We start from the raw sequence: 19,248 nt of genomic DNA on the forward strand, positions 1-19,248 counted from the left end.
CAATTTTTTCTTATTATCAAGCCACTTTCATTCCTGGGATACACCCAAAATTCAGTGTGTGACTGTGCCTTTTCATATCCTTAATATTTGCATTTAAAATGACCATATGCTAAGTGCATACCAAGAACAGTGCGAAAAGTAGGTTTTGAACAGCAGAAAAACAATAGTGCTGCTTTCAGTATATAGTTTTAATTTTTCCAGACACGTGCAGTTTATTTTGGCACTACTGAAAGAGCATAAGTTGTCCTCCATGGTTAGTAGCTTTATTGTACAATCCTTTCATCTGGACAGCTGTTTTGAATGGATTACTAGTAGTGGAAATGGACTCTCCCTAGAGAACGGTTCCTAATTTCATCTGTGAAAACATTGATTTCTCTACCTAGCTTGAAACTGATCTTTATATGTTGAAGGAAGCTGTAGTATTTATCTACTTATTTGGTTGTTTATTCATTTATTTAGAAGAGAAAGCCATCACTTTAGTGAAATGCCAAGGTTCATGATCACCCGTGGCGAAACCTATGAGTTAGTGGGGCTATATTCACTTACACTCAGCTGAACTTGGCATAGTTCCTGATATTAAAGTAAACCTGTCGAACAGAGAAGAGAAGTTTAATGTAAGGAAATTACATCAAAACTACAAGCTGTCTGGTGTGTGAAGTTCTACAGATAATTAATATCAGAATTTCAAAGGTGTGGTGGGAAATTAGGTGATCCTCATTTCATAACCTGAGGGTTTTTTATAGCCTTATCATAGGCATATCCATAGACAAAATCTTAATTTTTGATCAGATTTATATAATACACACTATTAGATAAATAAGTTACAGGGACAGATAAATAGATCTCTTGTAGATTTCAGTGACAATCAAATAAGGCTCTTACCATCCATGTCAAGTGGGCTGGTGACTAATGACATCATAATTCTGTAGCCTAAGTGGGCATAAATTTCTTCTGCTGCAGGTCTTTTTGTTCCCTCCCTGCATTTCACTCATAACATCTCCTTTGTGCTGACATGGGTAGTCATTCAGCCATGTACTACCCTGGGAACAGATTTGGGTTAAAACTCTTTTGAAGAGGTTATTTCTCAATGTGTGTTATTATGCTATTTCAGTTCATCGTGCAGCTTTGCAAACACCAGGCAGTGACACTCAGAGGAAGAAATTCACAGTAGTAGGAGAAAACAGCTCAGAGTAGGGGCAGCAAAGGGTAAGACCTCTCCTGATGTTACAAATTGTAGCTTATTCTTACTCTAGGAGCTTGTTACAACAACATTGTTAGCCATAAAAGTTTTATTTTTTGCTGTGTTATTCCATGATCCATCCAGACTTGAAGGCATTTTTTATTGTATCGGAATAAATCCTTTCTTTCAATTAGGAGTAGCTCTTATACCACAATCCATTATCTCAGAATATTGCCTGAACAGAAAATTGAAAGTGTTGGCTTTCTCTTTCTCAAACTCCTTTGATATCCAAGGATGCTTTCTGCTTTATTTCTCTGTTAAATAATTGTTTTCATGTCTTGACAGATGGATATAACATATATTTTTCATATTATTTTCCTTAATAATACCCAATGAAGAAATAAAGGTTCATTATATAAAGATACATTTTATATTTTTATATATATATATATATACACATACACTTCTGTGTCCACATGTAGCTTATTTAATTGACTTTTTAATTAGTTAGTATTCTTTTTCAAAAGTAATTCATGGATATTTTAACCACTGAGGAATAGGACAGTGAATGACTCTGGTTATTGTGCCTTTAAATACTATGCAATTCTTTCACCTGCTAAGGAAATAAATTTTGAACATTTTTGGTAATGCTTCACATTCCAAAATGACTAAGCAGAGTATTTGACAAAATTAATGGGGAATTCTGATGGAGAAAAAAAGAAGGTAGAGAGAATACCAGAAATTTAAAATTGCTATTCTTGATAAAAACTTTTTTCAAAAAATTACATATACTCCCTTGAAAATAATTAAAAAATTCTAAGTAGTTCTAAAATCTGCCTGTTTAATTTCTTAAACAGGAGAGTGTAATTTAATGCAATAAAATATGACAAGATACTTAGGCCACAATTAAACATAACTGAGGAGATGATAAGATCCTCATGACGATATGCTAGGTCATGTGATCCGCTGCACATGAGGTGTCAGTGAAGAATCCCAATTCTTTCCTCTGTGTATTTTATATTCTGTGTACTTTAAAAATGAGTGCTGTAGCACCAGCTTAGGATTTGCTTTCCTTTAATGGCTTGTCTTCAGTGTTACCCTGCATCCAACCAAGTTGTTTAACTACAAGCAACTGAGAATCTCATATAAATAAAAATGCAATGGACTCCAAGGCAAAAGAGAAAGTTAAGTCCTTCTGGAGCTCCAGGTGGTTTAGTGCAAGAATTTGAAGGTAATAGTCTTAACAGATCTCTTTTGCACCTAACTTCCACTCTGCATATACATGCCTGTTTACTTCTCGGCAGTCTCTGTTTGTCTCCTGGTACTGTGGGTCTACCACTGCACCTCTTCATAGGAAACATGCTTGCTTTTCTGTTTCCATGTTGCTTGTTACCCTGATTCTTTTTCATCGCTGAAAACTAGACTGCTGCCTTTGTCTTGCTGGATCTGCTCCTGGATATCTTCTGGTTCTGTCAAGCCACATTTCTTCAAATCTCTGAGTATTTCTACCTCTCACATTCTAGGCTTTACAATAGGCTTTACGTAGCTTTCCAATAGCTGGATAATAATATTTTGGGTAATGTTTTTGATAGCTTATATCCAGGGGTTTTCTCCTCAACTAAGTTTAAGTTAAAAAAATTAAAGTTAAAAAATTAAGTTAGAAAATTAAAGTGAAGAAATCTGGTTCATCTAGGCATGGAAACAACTTTTATCCTGATTAAGAGCAAGCAAAAAATAATCACAATCATCTATGAAAAAAAATCATTTAGAGTTATCTAATTTTATCTTATTAGTTTTTGTGTATCTGAATTGATGTAATAACATAAATGACAATATTAAAAATCATTCCTTTCAAATAAACTTTTATTTTAATCCTACATTTCATCCTCACTCCCCTCCCTCCCCCAGACAGATTAACTGGACAGATTGCTTGGATTTCCTATGGCTTATAATTAATACAAGTGATTGTGGTGGGTGCTCTGCCTGTGGACAGAAAGTTTTCTCCATACTACTATAGGGTGCCTGCACAAAGACTGCCATCCTTTGAGGAGTATTATTCAGAAGTTGCTGAAGGTGAAAGAGTAAGGTGATAGGATTTGCTGATAAGTGAAATGTAAATTTGCATTAATGTTGTTTGGGTTTAGCAAGACACTTTCAATTAACACTGAGGCTTATTTGAGTTAGCAGTGCTTTTGAAGTAAAGCTAGTGGTGTTCAATAAATTCTCCTTGCACAGAGGAAAAACTTGTTCTACTATGAAGGTAAAATCCAGTCATTCACAAGAACAATGTGGTCAAACATTTCATTTTTTTAGTAAAAACTTTCTAATTTTAGAAAATTAACTTCCCTTCTATGGTTTCTAAGGTGATACTACAAAAAGGTATCTTGTTTAATTAATAAAGTAGCTGGAAACAATGACTAGTACATATGGAGCCACTGTAACAAAAGTTTTATTGTTTCCAAGAGTGTTCTGGTCTAATTAGTAATCTTTTATCATAAATAAACCAAACTCTGAAGGAGTATTTGCTTTCTTAGGCACTTTTGTACCTACTACAAATCCTTAGAGAGAGACAAAAAAAAAGAAATTAATGTCTTTTTTGATCCTGTGATTGCTAGGATGGGAAAATATGAAAGGATTTCAGGGAGAAAATGAAGAGCCATGGATTTGAAAACAGAGAATTAACTGAAAAATCACACTGAAAGAAATAGTTTGCAACCTTCCCAAACACGTAACACATTTCATATTACTTTTGTGCTTAAGCTCAGTGAAACAATTTCACTGCTTGAGGAATCCCCTTTCCAGTTCTTTCTTGGGGTGGTATTATATCCATGATGTCCTTGAGCAAGGCTCTGGCTAGATGCTATCTAGAAAATGGAACCATGACACCGTTATGCTTCTGTGAAAGGGAAGTACGGAATATATGCCAAAAGAGCACAGATTACAGAGCTGCCATGATGGGTTAGAAGTGCTTTCAATGCATCACGTGAAACAAGAGGGAGGCAGAGTGGGCCAGGATGGGAAGGATGGGACTGGATGGGGCGGCCAGCCAGCCAGCCACTCTTCCACTTCCATTCTGAAACACAAAATGGAGGTTAGGGCTTCACTCTTCACTTCTACTTTCTTCAGCGTACATATATTTCAGCCTGAATTTATCAAAGTTGAAGATTTGTTTACATTTTGATTTTAACTAAATTTATACAATGGACTTGTAATAGAGCAACCTAAAGGATTCTTATTTCAGAAACAAAACAACTAATGAAATATGCTATAGAGACATCTGAGAAAGAAACCCCAGTTAGGTTTATCAACAGAAAAGAGTACCATTTGTTTTCAATACTGATGTCTAAATGAAGCACAGCTGGACTGTGTTATCATGTCAGCTTAATCATCAGGCAGAGTTCAGCAGTGTTCCTGGGCTAACAGGGCTAGGTGTCACTCAGGATCTCAGTTAGCAGAAGTTTAGCCAGCTTGACAGACTCTGTAGTGTGCTCTGTTACACCCTGGCTCTGGGAAATACACGTGAAGTCAGCTTTGATCTGTCTGTGTTGGATATGTCTATAGTCCTGCAAGGAGGAGTGGCAGAAAAGGTGTGAGAAACGTGCAGTGTTGAGTGTTAGCGAGCCTCTGCATTGAATTATCTGAGACAAATAATTTCTCCCTGAGTTCTTACCTGACCTATTCCAAATTTAATTTAAGGTGTCTTAAGGTGTCAAGGTTTTAAGCTATGTTTGCCAAGCTAAGTTATGACTGTTCCAATTCTCTTTCAAGATCGCGTCACTTTACAGTTCTGTAAGTGAAAGATCTAGCTTATGTTCTTCTTGGGTGAAATATCTGGGGTAACAGATACTAAATAATCAGAAGGGAAAGGAAACTATAAATCACTATCTCCCCTTCATGCAACTTCCCTGTAGCACATGTTTTCTGTAGCTGTATTTCTTATAGGAGTACTCATCACTGTAATACTTTTGCCATTGAAATGTTGATGGACTTTCCTAGTTACTTTTGTTGTCTGTGTTTCATGTTTTTTAAGGATTGTATTCTTAGCTCACAGTGTTTATCTGTGCTGTAGGTTCAGCCTTTGAAGTAAGGGGCACATCCCCCTGCTCCTTGCTGACCCTTGCCTGGGCTGTGTTCCTGTTGCATCTAAAGCAGGGGTAGAGAGGAGTATAGTCTTCAGCATACTTGTGCTTTGGGGTATAAAACAGAGCCTTTTCCTTAATTTATCCGGGGTTTCTCTGAGGAGACACCTGGATGAGTGAGGATGAAGCATGTAGCACAGCCACTTTTCTTGTGGAGGAAGGGCAGAGATGGGGTGCAGGCTGGAGACAAGGCACTGGAGAATGAGTGTCTGCCCATACCAAAATTTCAGCTTGTGAAATCAAATTTAAAGAGCACATGGTCACGTGTTAAAAATGTCCCTAATCACAATAATCATTTATATAAACACTTAGGCTTCTTAACAGTATTTTGACTCTAGAGTATTTACATGAGGACTCAACCTCAGGGAAGTCATTAGAAGATGGGAGAAAAGAAGTCTAAAATGTGAAAGGCTAGGTACTTAGAGAGTTCTATAACTATTTTCAATTTCACTTAGCACTTTATCTAATTTGCTATATGTCTACATGCATTTCTATTGTTCTGAATAGTCAGAATTTCATATTTCAGAACAAATACTCAGCAAAACTGTAATGCATGGTGGTTTATTGTCTGTTTCACTTTCAAAAGATAGTGTGGATAGAATTTTTTCTACCTATAAACAATAGCAAATTCATATGCACATGTATCTGTGCTGTACAAATATGATCTAATGATTAGGCCCTGTGGATCCTTGGGAAACTCCTGTACCTCAAATATGTAGTGTCAAGCAGGAGCAGACAAGATACATTGAGCTAGGATTTGTCTGTGCCATTGTGCTGTGTTGTGGTGGCTGGCCTGCAATCCCTTTTGGTTTCCAATGCTCAAGTTTGTTCTCTGTGCTTTGCAGCCCTAGCTTTACTCTGCCTAGATGCAAGAGGTCATCTCCAAAGCAGGTGAGATGATACAGTCCTGAAAACCTTTTAATGAAGCAACTATTTTGATGGACAAAAAGATAGAGTTCCTTGAAATCCAACCTGCTAAAGCGACATTGTTGTTTGACATGACAGAGGAAATTTACGAATACACAAATAACTTTTACATTCTCTCTATATAGTTTATACAATAAATTTATAACTTCTATATTCTGTTAAGAATAGTTGTAATTTCAGTAAACTGCTGTATTGCTCTGCTAAACCAAAATCCCTTCTGTCATTAAGTGTCTACAAATGAGTAAACTGGGTATTAAGAATTAAATCTTCTTCATGTGGAATATCTTAAAAGAACTGGTCAGAGAGTACTGAACTCTGACAGGGAATGCTTTCCCTAAATCCACGTTGTGTCAATTCTGGGATGCTAAGTGGATGTACTGATGTCTTTCTGTACAATAACAGAAAGATTTTTTTCACAAATTCTCTGGACTTTCTGACAAAAGAAATTTAACTTTATTCTGAAGAGGCCATGTCATATCTGTACTTACTGTTAGTGTGCTCCCTGTTAACCTAATTTGGCTGCCACTAGAAGGTGTATGTCAAAAAGTCTGCCAGGAAGCAGTTAGTCAAATTAATTAGGTATTCTCTTTCCACATAATGTTGAATATCTGAATATCTTCTGGTGTTCATAGCAACTATTCATATGTGTTTTAGGAGGGAATATATATTTTACCTACTAATATGAACCTTAATTTCAGCATATGTTTCATTTTCCATCTCTTTCTTATTCTCTTCTGTGCAAATGCAGCAGCATTAAAACTATACCATTCTGTTGTTGTGGTGCAGAAGAGACAGATAAATTCCTGTTGATTCCCAGTAAAAATGTGTTCTGTTCCAAGGTCTGGCTACTGAAGTTGCCTTCAGACTTTAATTAGCTTCTGGAAAGTTTTTTTCCCAGAGAGATAAGAAAATGGAAAATATCTTGTAGGGTTTTGATTAATCAAATGAATATAACATTGGTCTATATTTTGGGGGGGAGGGGATAATTAAAAATAAAAAGTGGAAAATAGATGTGTCAAGATATCAGTCATGCTGAATTGGCATATTGATTCTTTTTTTATTGATAATCTATGGCAGTCTTGTTGATTTATTTGTGTTTTCATTAATTCATCTTTCATTTGATCTTTATTAGAATAACAATTAGAAGATATAGGTATTGTAAAATTGAATTTTATCGCAAAGATAAATTAACCCTGGGTATGTGTCAGACAGAAGCAGGTAGCTGTGCATTTTCTAGTCATATATTATATTTTGAGTCATTTAGTGTCTATGATCCAGCCATACTTAAGTTTTGATGCTGAGTCCACAGTAATAAAATCAGAGTGGAATGGTTTATTAGCCTGGATACGTGTTCCTTTTCTAACACTATGTAATAGGGATTGAAGTTATATTTTCAGAGTCAAGAAATAAGAAATGTTCCCATCTCATTATTATAGTTTAAAATGTGTCACTTCTTGCCTGCAACCCTGAGATGACTCCTTCAGTAACATTCATTTATCACAAAACCAAAATCAGTGGCTATATAGTAAGGCTTTCCTCTCCCTACCCCTCTTTCCCCTATCCTTTTTTTGACCTTTTCACTTCTGAGTGTGAGTCTCACAGTGACAGTTTCAATAGAGCAAAACACACGTGCAAGTTGGTAACTGCTCTTGGTTCGGAAGGTAGTAACTGCTGTAGACATATGCTGTTGCTAATATCACAGATTACAGGGAAAAATCTTCTGACCTAGCAGCATAAAAAAGAGGCAGATGGCATTGTGTCTGATGGGTTTGTTATGGCAGCCAGTATTCTCACTTTAGGAAGTATATGTGTAGCTCAAGATGTGTACCTGATGGAAAGACATGCTTCTGAAATAAGTACGTCACTGAAGGTACCACCCTGAACATTTGCATTTTACCATGTTCAGGAGAGTTAATCATAATCTTAATAGTGTGGAAGAACTGCTTTTCCACAAGCAAATGCTCTTAAAAATGACAGAATTGTCAAAAATATCAAGACATAATAATTAATTTTAAAGGTGAAATTCAGCAGGTACTAAGAATATCTGGAAAAATCTCAAGTTTCCAAACCATATGGCTGATGTCTGATTGGACCCTCCCTGCAGAATCTTTTCACCCCTTCACAGAAAACTTCCTCATGTTATCTTTTGAGGGAAGCCAACTATTGAAACTTACCCTGAGTCCAAGGATATGAAATGTAAAATAAAGTTTTCAATTTACAAATTAAATTGCCTCCAGGAGAGAGAACAGAAATGCAAGAGTTAGCCTGTTGCCATGCCCACTTGCAACAGGAAGTTCAGGATGTCCTAGAACTTGGAAAGACAAATTAAAAAATATCAATAAAAATTTGTCTGCACTAAGAACAGGGGAAGGCCATTTGGGATTAATATAATTTAGCCGATGGAACTGAACTTGAAAACCAATCTTTAAAGACTGAATGTAACATTGGAAAGTAGCAGAATTCTATATAATTTATTTTGACTTTTAGTTTGTCATATCAAATATATTGTTCAGAATGGGAAGAACCTTGATTGGGTTTAAGACAGTACTTTAATGCTATTCATTGTATTGTTTGAACTGATGTCTTGAGAGGCCACCTGAAAACGGAGACTAGACAGGAGTAAGGGAATAAAAGTCGGTATTTATTTGAAAGGCCTTCAAAGGCACCCCCTGGGAAGCCAGAAGCTACTGCCAAGATGGACCCCAAGATGGACAACAGGTCACGAGTTCTTCACACTTTTATAGGTCTGGTTCATTTGCATATTGGGGTTAATTCTCCAATTAAAGCTTCAGTTTAATGACATAATTTCTCCTTAGCTTGCCCCCTCTCAGAGGCTTTTGGGTGATACTTTTTGGGCCTAGGATGGTCTGGGTGTCTCTGAAGAGCAGGCCTGGAGAGGCTTTGTTATGTCCACCTAGCACGAGAGAGAAATTAACAGGTTACAAGAAACTTCAGAGTTACACTCTAAGCAATGCAGGTTTGAAAAATATAAAAGTTAAAACCTAAGGCATCAGAGTAATACACTCGGTAGCAGGATATTGAGTGGATTTTACAAGAACAGTGAGATATTAGTGAGGTACTGCTGGTACTGTATTTTCTAGTCTTTCTTTACAGAGAATTTATTCATGCTGAGTAACAGTTTGTGTCTCTTGCTAACAATTCAAATCTCAGTCTCATACACTGATGTCATATCAGCTTATGTCATTATCTTTATATCATATCATTATAGCTTATAACAATCAGATCTTTAGGTCAAGATATTGCCACAAAATTTGCACAGGGACAAAAAATTGAAGCTGTTAAAAAAAAAGTCATAATTGGTGTGCTCTTAAAAAATCCCAACCAACCAAACAACAGCCACAAACAAACAGCATCTCCCTTCCTCCCTATCGTACAGGTTTTTAAGCATAGGGTCTTTAGAAGAGATCTGAGTGTATTGGTCAGAGTAGAAATTAATTATTTTTCTTCATGTTTTTTTCTAATTTTATTCTAATACCTGTAGTTACTGTAAAGAGAAGCATGTTAGAAAACAAATGCATATGAAGACCAATAGGCTATGTAGCAATAGATGCAGAAACAAGCCCACAGTAAGGGTAAAGAAAGCACACAGATTTTATTAGTGTGCATTCTTAGTGCTAAAAATATGCAGTTCCAGTCCTTCCTGAACCTGAGATATTTTCTTGTGTTTAAGATGGATTACTCTTCCATGCATTTATCAAATCTTCCACTTACTTTTGTAAATGAATGCTCCATGAATGTTCATCCTATGGACAGGCAGAGGATATGATATTGATTTTTTTTTTTAAGCTCTTTGTACTTCAGGTTCTTGGAAATAGTCATTTATTCTTCACACTACACATATGCCTGACAAAATCCAATCTTCCCCCATCTTATATTTTGTATTCTGCTTTTAAGCTTTCCCCCATCCTTCTGTCTTTAAGGTCTGTACCTGGAGGCATTCTGGCCCTTGACTAACTAAACAGTTAAAATCAATTTAAAAAATATTAATGAACTGCATTAACCTGCCTCTTTTTTTCCTATTTTGGCAGACTTAGGATGTAGTTCTTGAATATCTGATTGAGACATTTTATCCCTAAATTAATAACTGCAGTGACAGATACACAAACAAATATCATAATTCATCAAAGGTGACAAAGATCTTCCAGGTTCTGTAACTGACATATGATGTTGTACTTTCCTTGACAGTTTCATGACTTGTTAGCTTATAATTTAATGGAAATGGAATAATAAACTGGAATACTTAATTCTGAAGAGGATCTTTTCACCTTTCCTTTAAATTCTCTAGTGGCAGGTTCCTATATCTATTCCATGAAATAGCAATTTTTGATAACACCAAAAAGCTTAAAGCGATTGGAAGGGTTTACCTGGAATTCATAAGATTGGTAAAATGCCATATTGTGGCACTGACTTTTTAGGGTAAGACTGAGCAAACTACATAATTTTTCTGGTTCACATTTATCTAAAAGAGAGATGATACTGTTTTACCTAGATACCTATCCACTGAGTTTTAATTAGTTGGATCAGGTAGATATGGAAGAATAGAGAGTAGAGAAACAAACAAAAAGCATAAACACTTGTTTTAATTGTGAAAAAAATATATGGAAAACAGCATGTTACAGTTTTTGTCAAATTGCCTGTGGTGTGGAATCTTGTTCTTCAGCAGCTACTGGAACTAATTCTTCCCTCATACTGGTTCTACATTGTCCAGTGGTGTGGTAGCCTGTGATAAGAGAGTGTTCCACATTTAGAAAATAAGGATAGCAGCTGAGCTAAAGATGTTGCTGGAGACTTATATATTTTGACTTTTGAGGGCTTAAGTCAGACCCCCCAACTTTATTTAAATGTATTTTATATTGAATTATAGTCATCATCCTACTTACCTCCTATCTGCTAAGCTGCTTAGAAAAATAAACAGTATGTACTGCCTAAGCATATGCGCTGAAAATAAACTGTCAAAGAACCATTACGGGATTATTCTTTTGTTGTAGCTGTCATTGGGAGAGCTCTTCCTCATATGCTTGCTAAATTATATGACTTTTTTTTTTAATATACTCCTTGCCTTATATGCCACAGTGCCACTGCTCACTTGTTTTATTGCTGGAATGAAACAGGGAAGCTTTATTCTGCAGCATTCTTTCCTGCCTGCCAGATGGTTAAGTGACTTCTCCTTCAGGAGTCTCAAAATTTTCATGCCCTGACAACTGGATTTATAAATTGTGTGATTTGGGTATCTTGAAATGAGAGGCAAGAGGCTTTTAAAAAAGGATCTGCTACCTGCCTGTTCTTGTTGGCTTTATGTCTCTGATGTGATCCTTCAATACTTCACTCATTGCTAATCTGATCAAAACCTCCTATATTTTATCTCAACCCTATAGAAATCTCTCCTGGTTTTACTAACTGAATGTGATCTCTGTGTAAGGATAGATGTTTCATTTCATTTTATACCACCTTATCCTTCACAGCTTCTTTTCAAAAGCCAAATTTTATTTCCTTCACCATTCTTCTGGGGATGTTTCACAAGAAATTATCCACAAGAACTTATATAAATCAATAATTTATATGTTATACAAGTTATTTCACAAGTACATATATACATGATTTATATTGGACTGTTTTCCTTAAAACTGGGATATTTTTGTAATGAATAAATTAATACTGCATAATGTTTCACAAGAGAGATACATGAACTGTCTGAAATTAATGGAGAAGGAGGAAACACTATAGAAAAAGATATTTAAGCCCATTAGCTAAAATGTTCTGTATGCACTGTGTAAAGTCACATATTTGGAGTATAAGTATCACAAACAAATTAATATCAAATGTACCATATATCAGGCAATGAAAAATATTATAGGTAGCAAGAATTCTGAAATATTATAGGGTTTATTTGTCTTTATAAATAGTAGGAGGGGTTGTTAGTTTTGTGGCTTCAGTAACACAAAATAAAGTGGCATTAATTTCACATCAGGTAAAGTTCTGTGGCTGGAGTCTTGTGATACAGAATATGGGGAGTTGTTTTGTTTATGTTTGTCAGTGTTTTTCTTTGCCCTTCATTGACTTGATATGATGTTGTATTATTTGGGTTAGAGCATTTTGCGGAAAAATATTTTCTCATCAGTCTTGGTCATAACAATGCCTTAGGACCTCTTATCTATCAGAATTTACTGCATATTCTGTAAAAGACACTGTTGCTTGGTCATTGTATGGGATAACCCCAAGTTAGTCTGAACAGTCTTATTAAAGCATATTGTTTCTGTAAAGAAAACAAATGAACAAACCATAGTCATCAAATCAAAAATATCAGAATATCATTCCAAGAGTATTTTAATCCTTGTCATGTAATGATACTGTTGCAGGAATGGGTGTTTTCACATAATGTGAACTACTACCAGACATAATAAATTTGCAGGGGTTGATACCAGTGATATACTAGATGGTTGGAAAAGAACACTTCAATCTCTCTTGACAGTAGGCTTACATGATAACAGTCCTCAGCACTTCCCCAGCTCGTACTTTCTGCTATGTCAATATCTGATTTTCCTCCTGCATGCCTGTAACTGGAGAGCTCTTTGCTAGTATCAGATATCACTGGCTGGACAAATTCTCTTTAAATCTCCTAGCTCTTTAAGTGGGTGAAGGCAAGCATCTTGAATTAACCCAAAGTTTATTTTACTGGGTTTGTTTGTCTGTTTATTTCAGGCTCAGCTAGCATAATGATTTAGATTTATATTACAGTATAAATCATATTCCTGGGCATATTCCTATATTTTAGCTTTCAGAAAAGAAGTGACATGAGAATAGGAGGCAGCCCCTTTCCAGGTTTTCTAACTGTTTCTCAGAGAAGAATGCTTTAGGATATGCTCAAACATTCCTTTACAGCTGCAGAAAATTCAGGCAAACATTCCAATGAGAATAGTGCAGCTCTTTCTAAAAATGGGAGTACTTGCAGAACTTGGGTAGCATTGCTCATCATTCCCTACTGCAGGAATGAATCCTGGTGGCAAGGCAGGAGTACTTGCCCTGTGACTCCAACACCTGAGTGCTACAGGCCAGATTTAAATCACATAAGAAACCTTGTGTCTTCAATGAACTCTTTGCTGGTACCTGTATGCTGTGATGATAAGAAGGCTCTGGTTGAGATTTTGGGAGGAATGAGAACTGGAGGTTGGCTAAAGAGGTAAGTTAAGGAATGGTGTTGAGGATGGAGACCAAAAGACCAAGTTTTGGGACAGGGAAACTGAAAGTTGGCTGTGCTAGAGACAAAGACAAGTTAGGGAAGGGAACTGAGAACCACAATGGAGGTGGGAGGAGAGGGAAGCTGACTGAGAGATGTCAGGAAGGTTATTAGAGGCAGGTAGTATGGACTAGGAGAGAGAATGAGAGAGATGGACAAGGTGAAAAGAAGATGAGAGATCACATAGTAAAGGCAGGAACTGGAAGCATGGTAAGAATTTGGGAATTACAAAGGATCGAGAGGAGTAGAAAATAGAAAGAGTGGAAAGTCTGCCAAAATAAATAGATTTGGGAAAATAATGTTGGACACGGGAATATCTTCCTAATATCTACTATTTAATCATAATATATTCTGAATTTTTAATGATCCATTTGTAAGCAATTATTTATTAACAGAAAAAGCTGTCTGTGATTTGTCTCTGACAACAGAGATTTATCTACTGACCTGCACTGAGTCAGGCCACGTCTGCCTTGTGGTATAATTTGAAATTGTGATACTAATAGGAAGTTTTGGAAATCAAATGTGTGGTTTCTAATTTTGAATCTATTCCTTTTCTTACTTCTTATCCCCTAGTGATCTCATTCTTTTAAAATTTTGTTCCCTCTCTATCCTTCAGAGTATGCTTTCCTTATAATTGCTGTTATACTTTGCCTAGAGATATGTAACTGTGCCCAGCCTCCTGCAGCTGAAATTCTTGCTGTGAAGATGCTTTATTTTTCCCCTGAAAAGTGTCTATTTTCATGAGTTTTGCAACGTTGCTTAAAAGTAAAATTGGACAGTAATCCTTCAGAGTGCTTAGATAAGCCCCTTAGGGAATGATAATGATATTGGCCATTTTCTAAATAGCTGAAACAGAGCTTCTGTTTGGAGGAACCATTAAAGAGATGAGTAATCGCTGGTGGCAGATCTTCACAATGGTATTTCAACAACTAATTAGGATTGTTGTCACAGTTAGTGGCATTTCTTCTTGGCAAAGCAGCATGCAAAGTAGCCCTTATATTAACAAGTACTGTGGCTGACAGCCCAGAAGCAGGTGATGGGTATGAGGTCAGTGAGCAGCTGCCCAGAATAGTGAAGAAATGATTAAATGTCTGCAACCTCGGAGACAGAGATGTTCTCCAACTAATTCTTGTGAGACTCTGACATGTCTTCTGGTGCCAATATGAAGAATCTTTCTAGATGTAAATCCTTATCTAGGAAAAGGAAATGGTTCACTAACAAAAAAGTTATTAAAGCAAAACCTTTGCATTGTCCAGAATCTATGCTCTATATATGTAATCTTGGGTGGTGAAATAAATTATCATATTTTTCAGACTAGCAGTCTGTTTGGAAATGACTGAATAAAAACTGTATAGAGAACAGGAATTGGAAAAATCAAGATTTTACCTGACTACAAATATCTTCCCTATTTTAGTGACAGTCCTAAGTTCTATTTTCATTAATTCAGCAGTTAATTAAGAGACCAGCCTTCTGATATTCCTATTTTCTCTGTTGATTATAATGTGTTATTTTTAGAAAAGACTGAGACGGTAAAACCATAACAAGACTTATGAAAATTAGTTGTATTAATTGTGGTGTTTGGAGAGAACCCATTTATTTATGAACATGTTTTCACTATTTTTCAGGCATAAGAAAGAAGAAAATGTGTTAATATAATCCCTTGAAATGAGAAAACAGGAAGCTTCTACTATCACCTTTACAGAATCACAGATTATTCTGAGTCAGTCACTGATTATCTTGAATAAACCAGGCCAAAGCCAGCTTATTTCCTGTGGCAGAAGTTTTTCATTAACATTTGTTTTCCATCACTGTGGAGATGAAACAAATATTATGCTAGTTTTGAAATAGGAAAAACTAAAGAGAGTCCCTATGCATATCTGTATTGCTCTGCAAATTTCTTGAAATTAATTTAGAACACTGAGAATCTGCACTTACACAGTTGTCTACAAGGAACAGTTTCTAGGATACATTTTTTAATTTGTATTCCTAATAATTGATACAAAGAAGAAAAAATACAATCCTCACAAAATAATGTATAAAACTATGTACTTTATATTCTTCAGAATTATATTATATATATATATTTCTGTCTCTAGAAAAAAATAGAGATGCCATGATTATTTTTAAAATTTAAAAAGAGACTAAAAGGCAAAACTTTATGTATTTTTGAAGGAATTTTAAAGCAAATGTTGAGCTTTTTCTTTTAGCTTCAATCTTTCTTGAGTTCGACTTCAAATATGTTTCAGAATTGCTTCTTCTTTATTTGTTTCTTATTTCTTCATGAGAAGTTTCTTTCTGCCACATCTGACCCTCCCCTGCTCTATCATGAATTTCCAGACCAACAAGAAGGACATTAGAACAACTTGTTCATTCCCCTGCAGTATAAGGAAGTAAAAAATTCGTTAAAAAAAAAAAAAAAAATAGGATGTAGTGGTTTCTTTAGAGCAAATTTATAACTGAATCACAATGGAGAGTAATGTTACAAAAAAGCCCAATTTCTGCCACTTCAAAGTTACTGAAACCATATGAGGAAATCAATAATTGGTCATAAATGTGTAAGGCATGTTGCATTTGCCTAAGGCTTTCTAGAAGTGAAATTAATAGAGAAAATTCAAATTCTTGTCTGTGTTTATTAATTTGGTCACACTTTGTTAAACTAAATGGAATTCTTACTGATGTTTACTTTATGGTGTTGATTTTATTTTGAAGGAAACAGTCAAGGAAAATCTATTTTTATTAGAACTGCTTGAATTTTTGATAAAACAACGTTTAGTTAAAAATTCCAGGTATTCAAATAAAAGCATTTTTCTTGAAAGGGATTAGTTGTTCAAATTTCTGAACTAGAAAAGGAGATTTTTAGATTTCCAGAGAATCTCAGAGATTCCAGAGGTCTGAGGCTTCTTGGCTTTGGTAATTGATAATCGGGGCCTTGTCTCTGAAATTAGAAGCCTGTGAAAACTGTTAACTGTAGCCTCAGTGAGAATATTTAGACCCCACCTTGACTGGGAATTGGATGCCTCGAAGGCTGTGGTAGGTTACAGCCCTATATTTTTTATCTATTTTCTTACAATTAGCTTCAATTAAAAACATATTATCGTCTCATGTTTTCTATCTTTTTCTCAACTACATTTTCTACTTCATCCCTATTTTGTGGTATTGATGCTATATCCTTGCTAATTCAGTCTTTTCAGTTAATCCATATATTAATTCATTTTGTATGATTGCAAAATGTCCACATTTTAGGAATATGGGTACTTCAAAAAAAATGCACATTTTTCATTTCCCTTTATAACTACTGAACTTACAAAATTACATTCTTATTATCTCCTATAGAAATTTTGTCACTATGTTCCTGAAGCACGTAACATGGAACATAGACCATGCAGCTTTTCCTGGATGGCATTGAATATGTTGAGATTAATAAAAGAAAATAATTCTACACATGGTTTCTCATAATCTTTGATAATTAGTATTCCACTCCAGATTTCAGTAGTGAGATGTACGCTATTGAAAAGCTTTTTATAGCCTAAAGAAAACCTCTCAGAAAGCAAGCTCACTGTGTATTCTGTAGTTATTATTTCATGGGAAATAATGTCTTAAGGATGTCTGGTTTCACCCACTCTGGAATTTTGATTTTGAAACATGATTGTATCTAGTGACACACAGTTAAGTTTCTAGTGTTTAGAAATTTAAGGCAACATGTATAAAAGTTGGGTACTTTTATGCAAGTCACAGTGGTCTTTGCATACAGAAATAAATAAAACTTTTATTTTAGTTCCTTTGTCACCTTAGTCTTGGAAGTATCTAGGCTTCAGGATCTGTCAGGATAGTGGGAAAAAGAAGCTAGAGCTGAAAAATGTCAAAAAATGTGAGAAAAAAACCTATTTTTCAGACAGAAAATGACTGTAAAATGAGAGGAGGCAGGTTGGAACTGGTTCAACTGGGCACAAGGGAGGGTGACTGAAAAGATAAGGAGGAAGGTTCAAAAGGTCTGAAAAGGAAAAATTGGGAAAGCTGTTTTGATATGTAAACTAAAAGAAGATTAGCTTCTTGGAACACCTTTAGTGGAAGGGAATCACCCAAATTAGATCAATAGCTAAGAAGGGATAAATAATAAATTTTTCAGAAACTGAGGTAAGAATAGGAGAAAGCAGCAGAACAGGAATAGAAATTAAATAAGGCAGCTATACATTAAATTATGAAAGTCACTCTGATAATAAAAAAAAAGCCCCAGCAAAATCTGCAGGTGTAAGATTTTTACTTGAAGATGAATATGTGCTCTTTAATGTATTAGCATGTGTTTTAAGAAGCCTGTATAAACCATTATGCATGGAGAACACTTTTTATGATTGTTTGGAGAGCTCTAGTCTGATCTAATGAAATAACCCTAATTACGTATCCATATGCTCAATCTCATTTATAAACAGTGGAGAGAAAATAGAGGATATTTTGCTGCTGATACTGCTATTGTTGTTATAGCCTGCTGCTGTGGGTATCACTGAAGCAGTTATCTCCCTTCTTTCCTTCTGTACTACAGCATGTTAATTCCTGGAATGCACTTTTCTGATGCATATTTGGTAAACCAAATAGCCTTCTTGCTTATGATAACATGTTTCTAAAGATGTATGACTGCAATAAAAGCATGCCTGTCTTCTAACAGTTGCACACGCTAACAGATATTTTTCTTGAAAATAGTCCCTTAAAAAAACAAGTCAGACATACACAAATAAACAAAAAACATAGGTGCCTTTATGGAAATGGTTTGTATCTCTGTGGAAAAATAGAGGGCATTAAAATAGCAACAACCCTCAAAAAGAAAAAGATTTTAAAAAACCCAGCCAAAAAATAAACTCCAAACCACCTACCCCCTCAAAAAACACCAAACTAGCAACCTCAAACAAAAAAATTTTCTAGGCATTTGCCTGATTAGTCAGGTGAAATTGGAAGTTTAAATTTATTAGGAATGCAGTCATGTTTTGATTTGTTTGGAAAATACCTCGCCCTTACGGACTTTGATCTTGAACCTAGACTTTCTTTGAACCAAAAGTACTGGAGCACAAAAATAATAGCTTTTTTGAAGTTTTTTTTTAGTTGGGCTTATTTTTTGGGGGGATAGTTGGTTTGGTTTTGTTTTGTTTTGTTTTTTTTACTTTCTAAATGGTGCGGCCAAGGAAACACTGAGTCTGTTCTTACATGCTTTTTTATTTTGCAGGTTTCAAAGTGTATTATCTGCATTGCTATTATTGAGCTGCTTCCTGATAGGAATGAATGACACAGTATCATAGAATAATTTTGTTTGGAAGCAATGTTTGGAGGTCAACTAGTCCAATCTCCATCTCAGGTTTAAGCAGATCAGATTACTCAGTCCTGTTTGGTCAAGTCCTGAACACCTCCAAAGACAGGGATTCCACAGCCTCTCCTGGCAACACTTTACAGCGTTTGAACACACTTATGCTTCAAGAAAATCCTTTCCCTATACCACATTGTGCTCCTTGATTCTTGGCCTGTTGCTATAGAAGAGTCTGTTGCTCTGGGAAGAGTCTGTCTCCACTGTGTTCCTGGTCAAGTATTTGTACTCAGCAATAAGGTCTTTTATTCTCCTTGTTGAACTGATCAGTTCCCTCATTGTCTTCCAATGCACACACTGCTACAGTCCTCGACCATCTTGGTGTCAATCATTTTGATTCTTTCCTGCATATTAATATCCTTCTTTTACTGGAGAGCTCACAATTGGACACAGTGGTACT

This window comes from Aphelocoma coerulescens, chromosome 4 (genome assembly GCF_041296385.1).
Source record: "Aphelocoma coerulescens isolate FSJ_1873_10779 chromosome 4, UR_Acoe_1.0, whole genome shotgun sequence".
NCBI classification, from domain to species: Eukaryota; Metazoa; Chordata; class Aves; order Passeriformes; family Corvidae; genus Aphelocoma; species Aphelocoma coerulescens.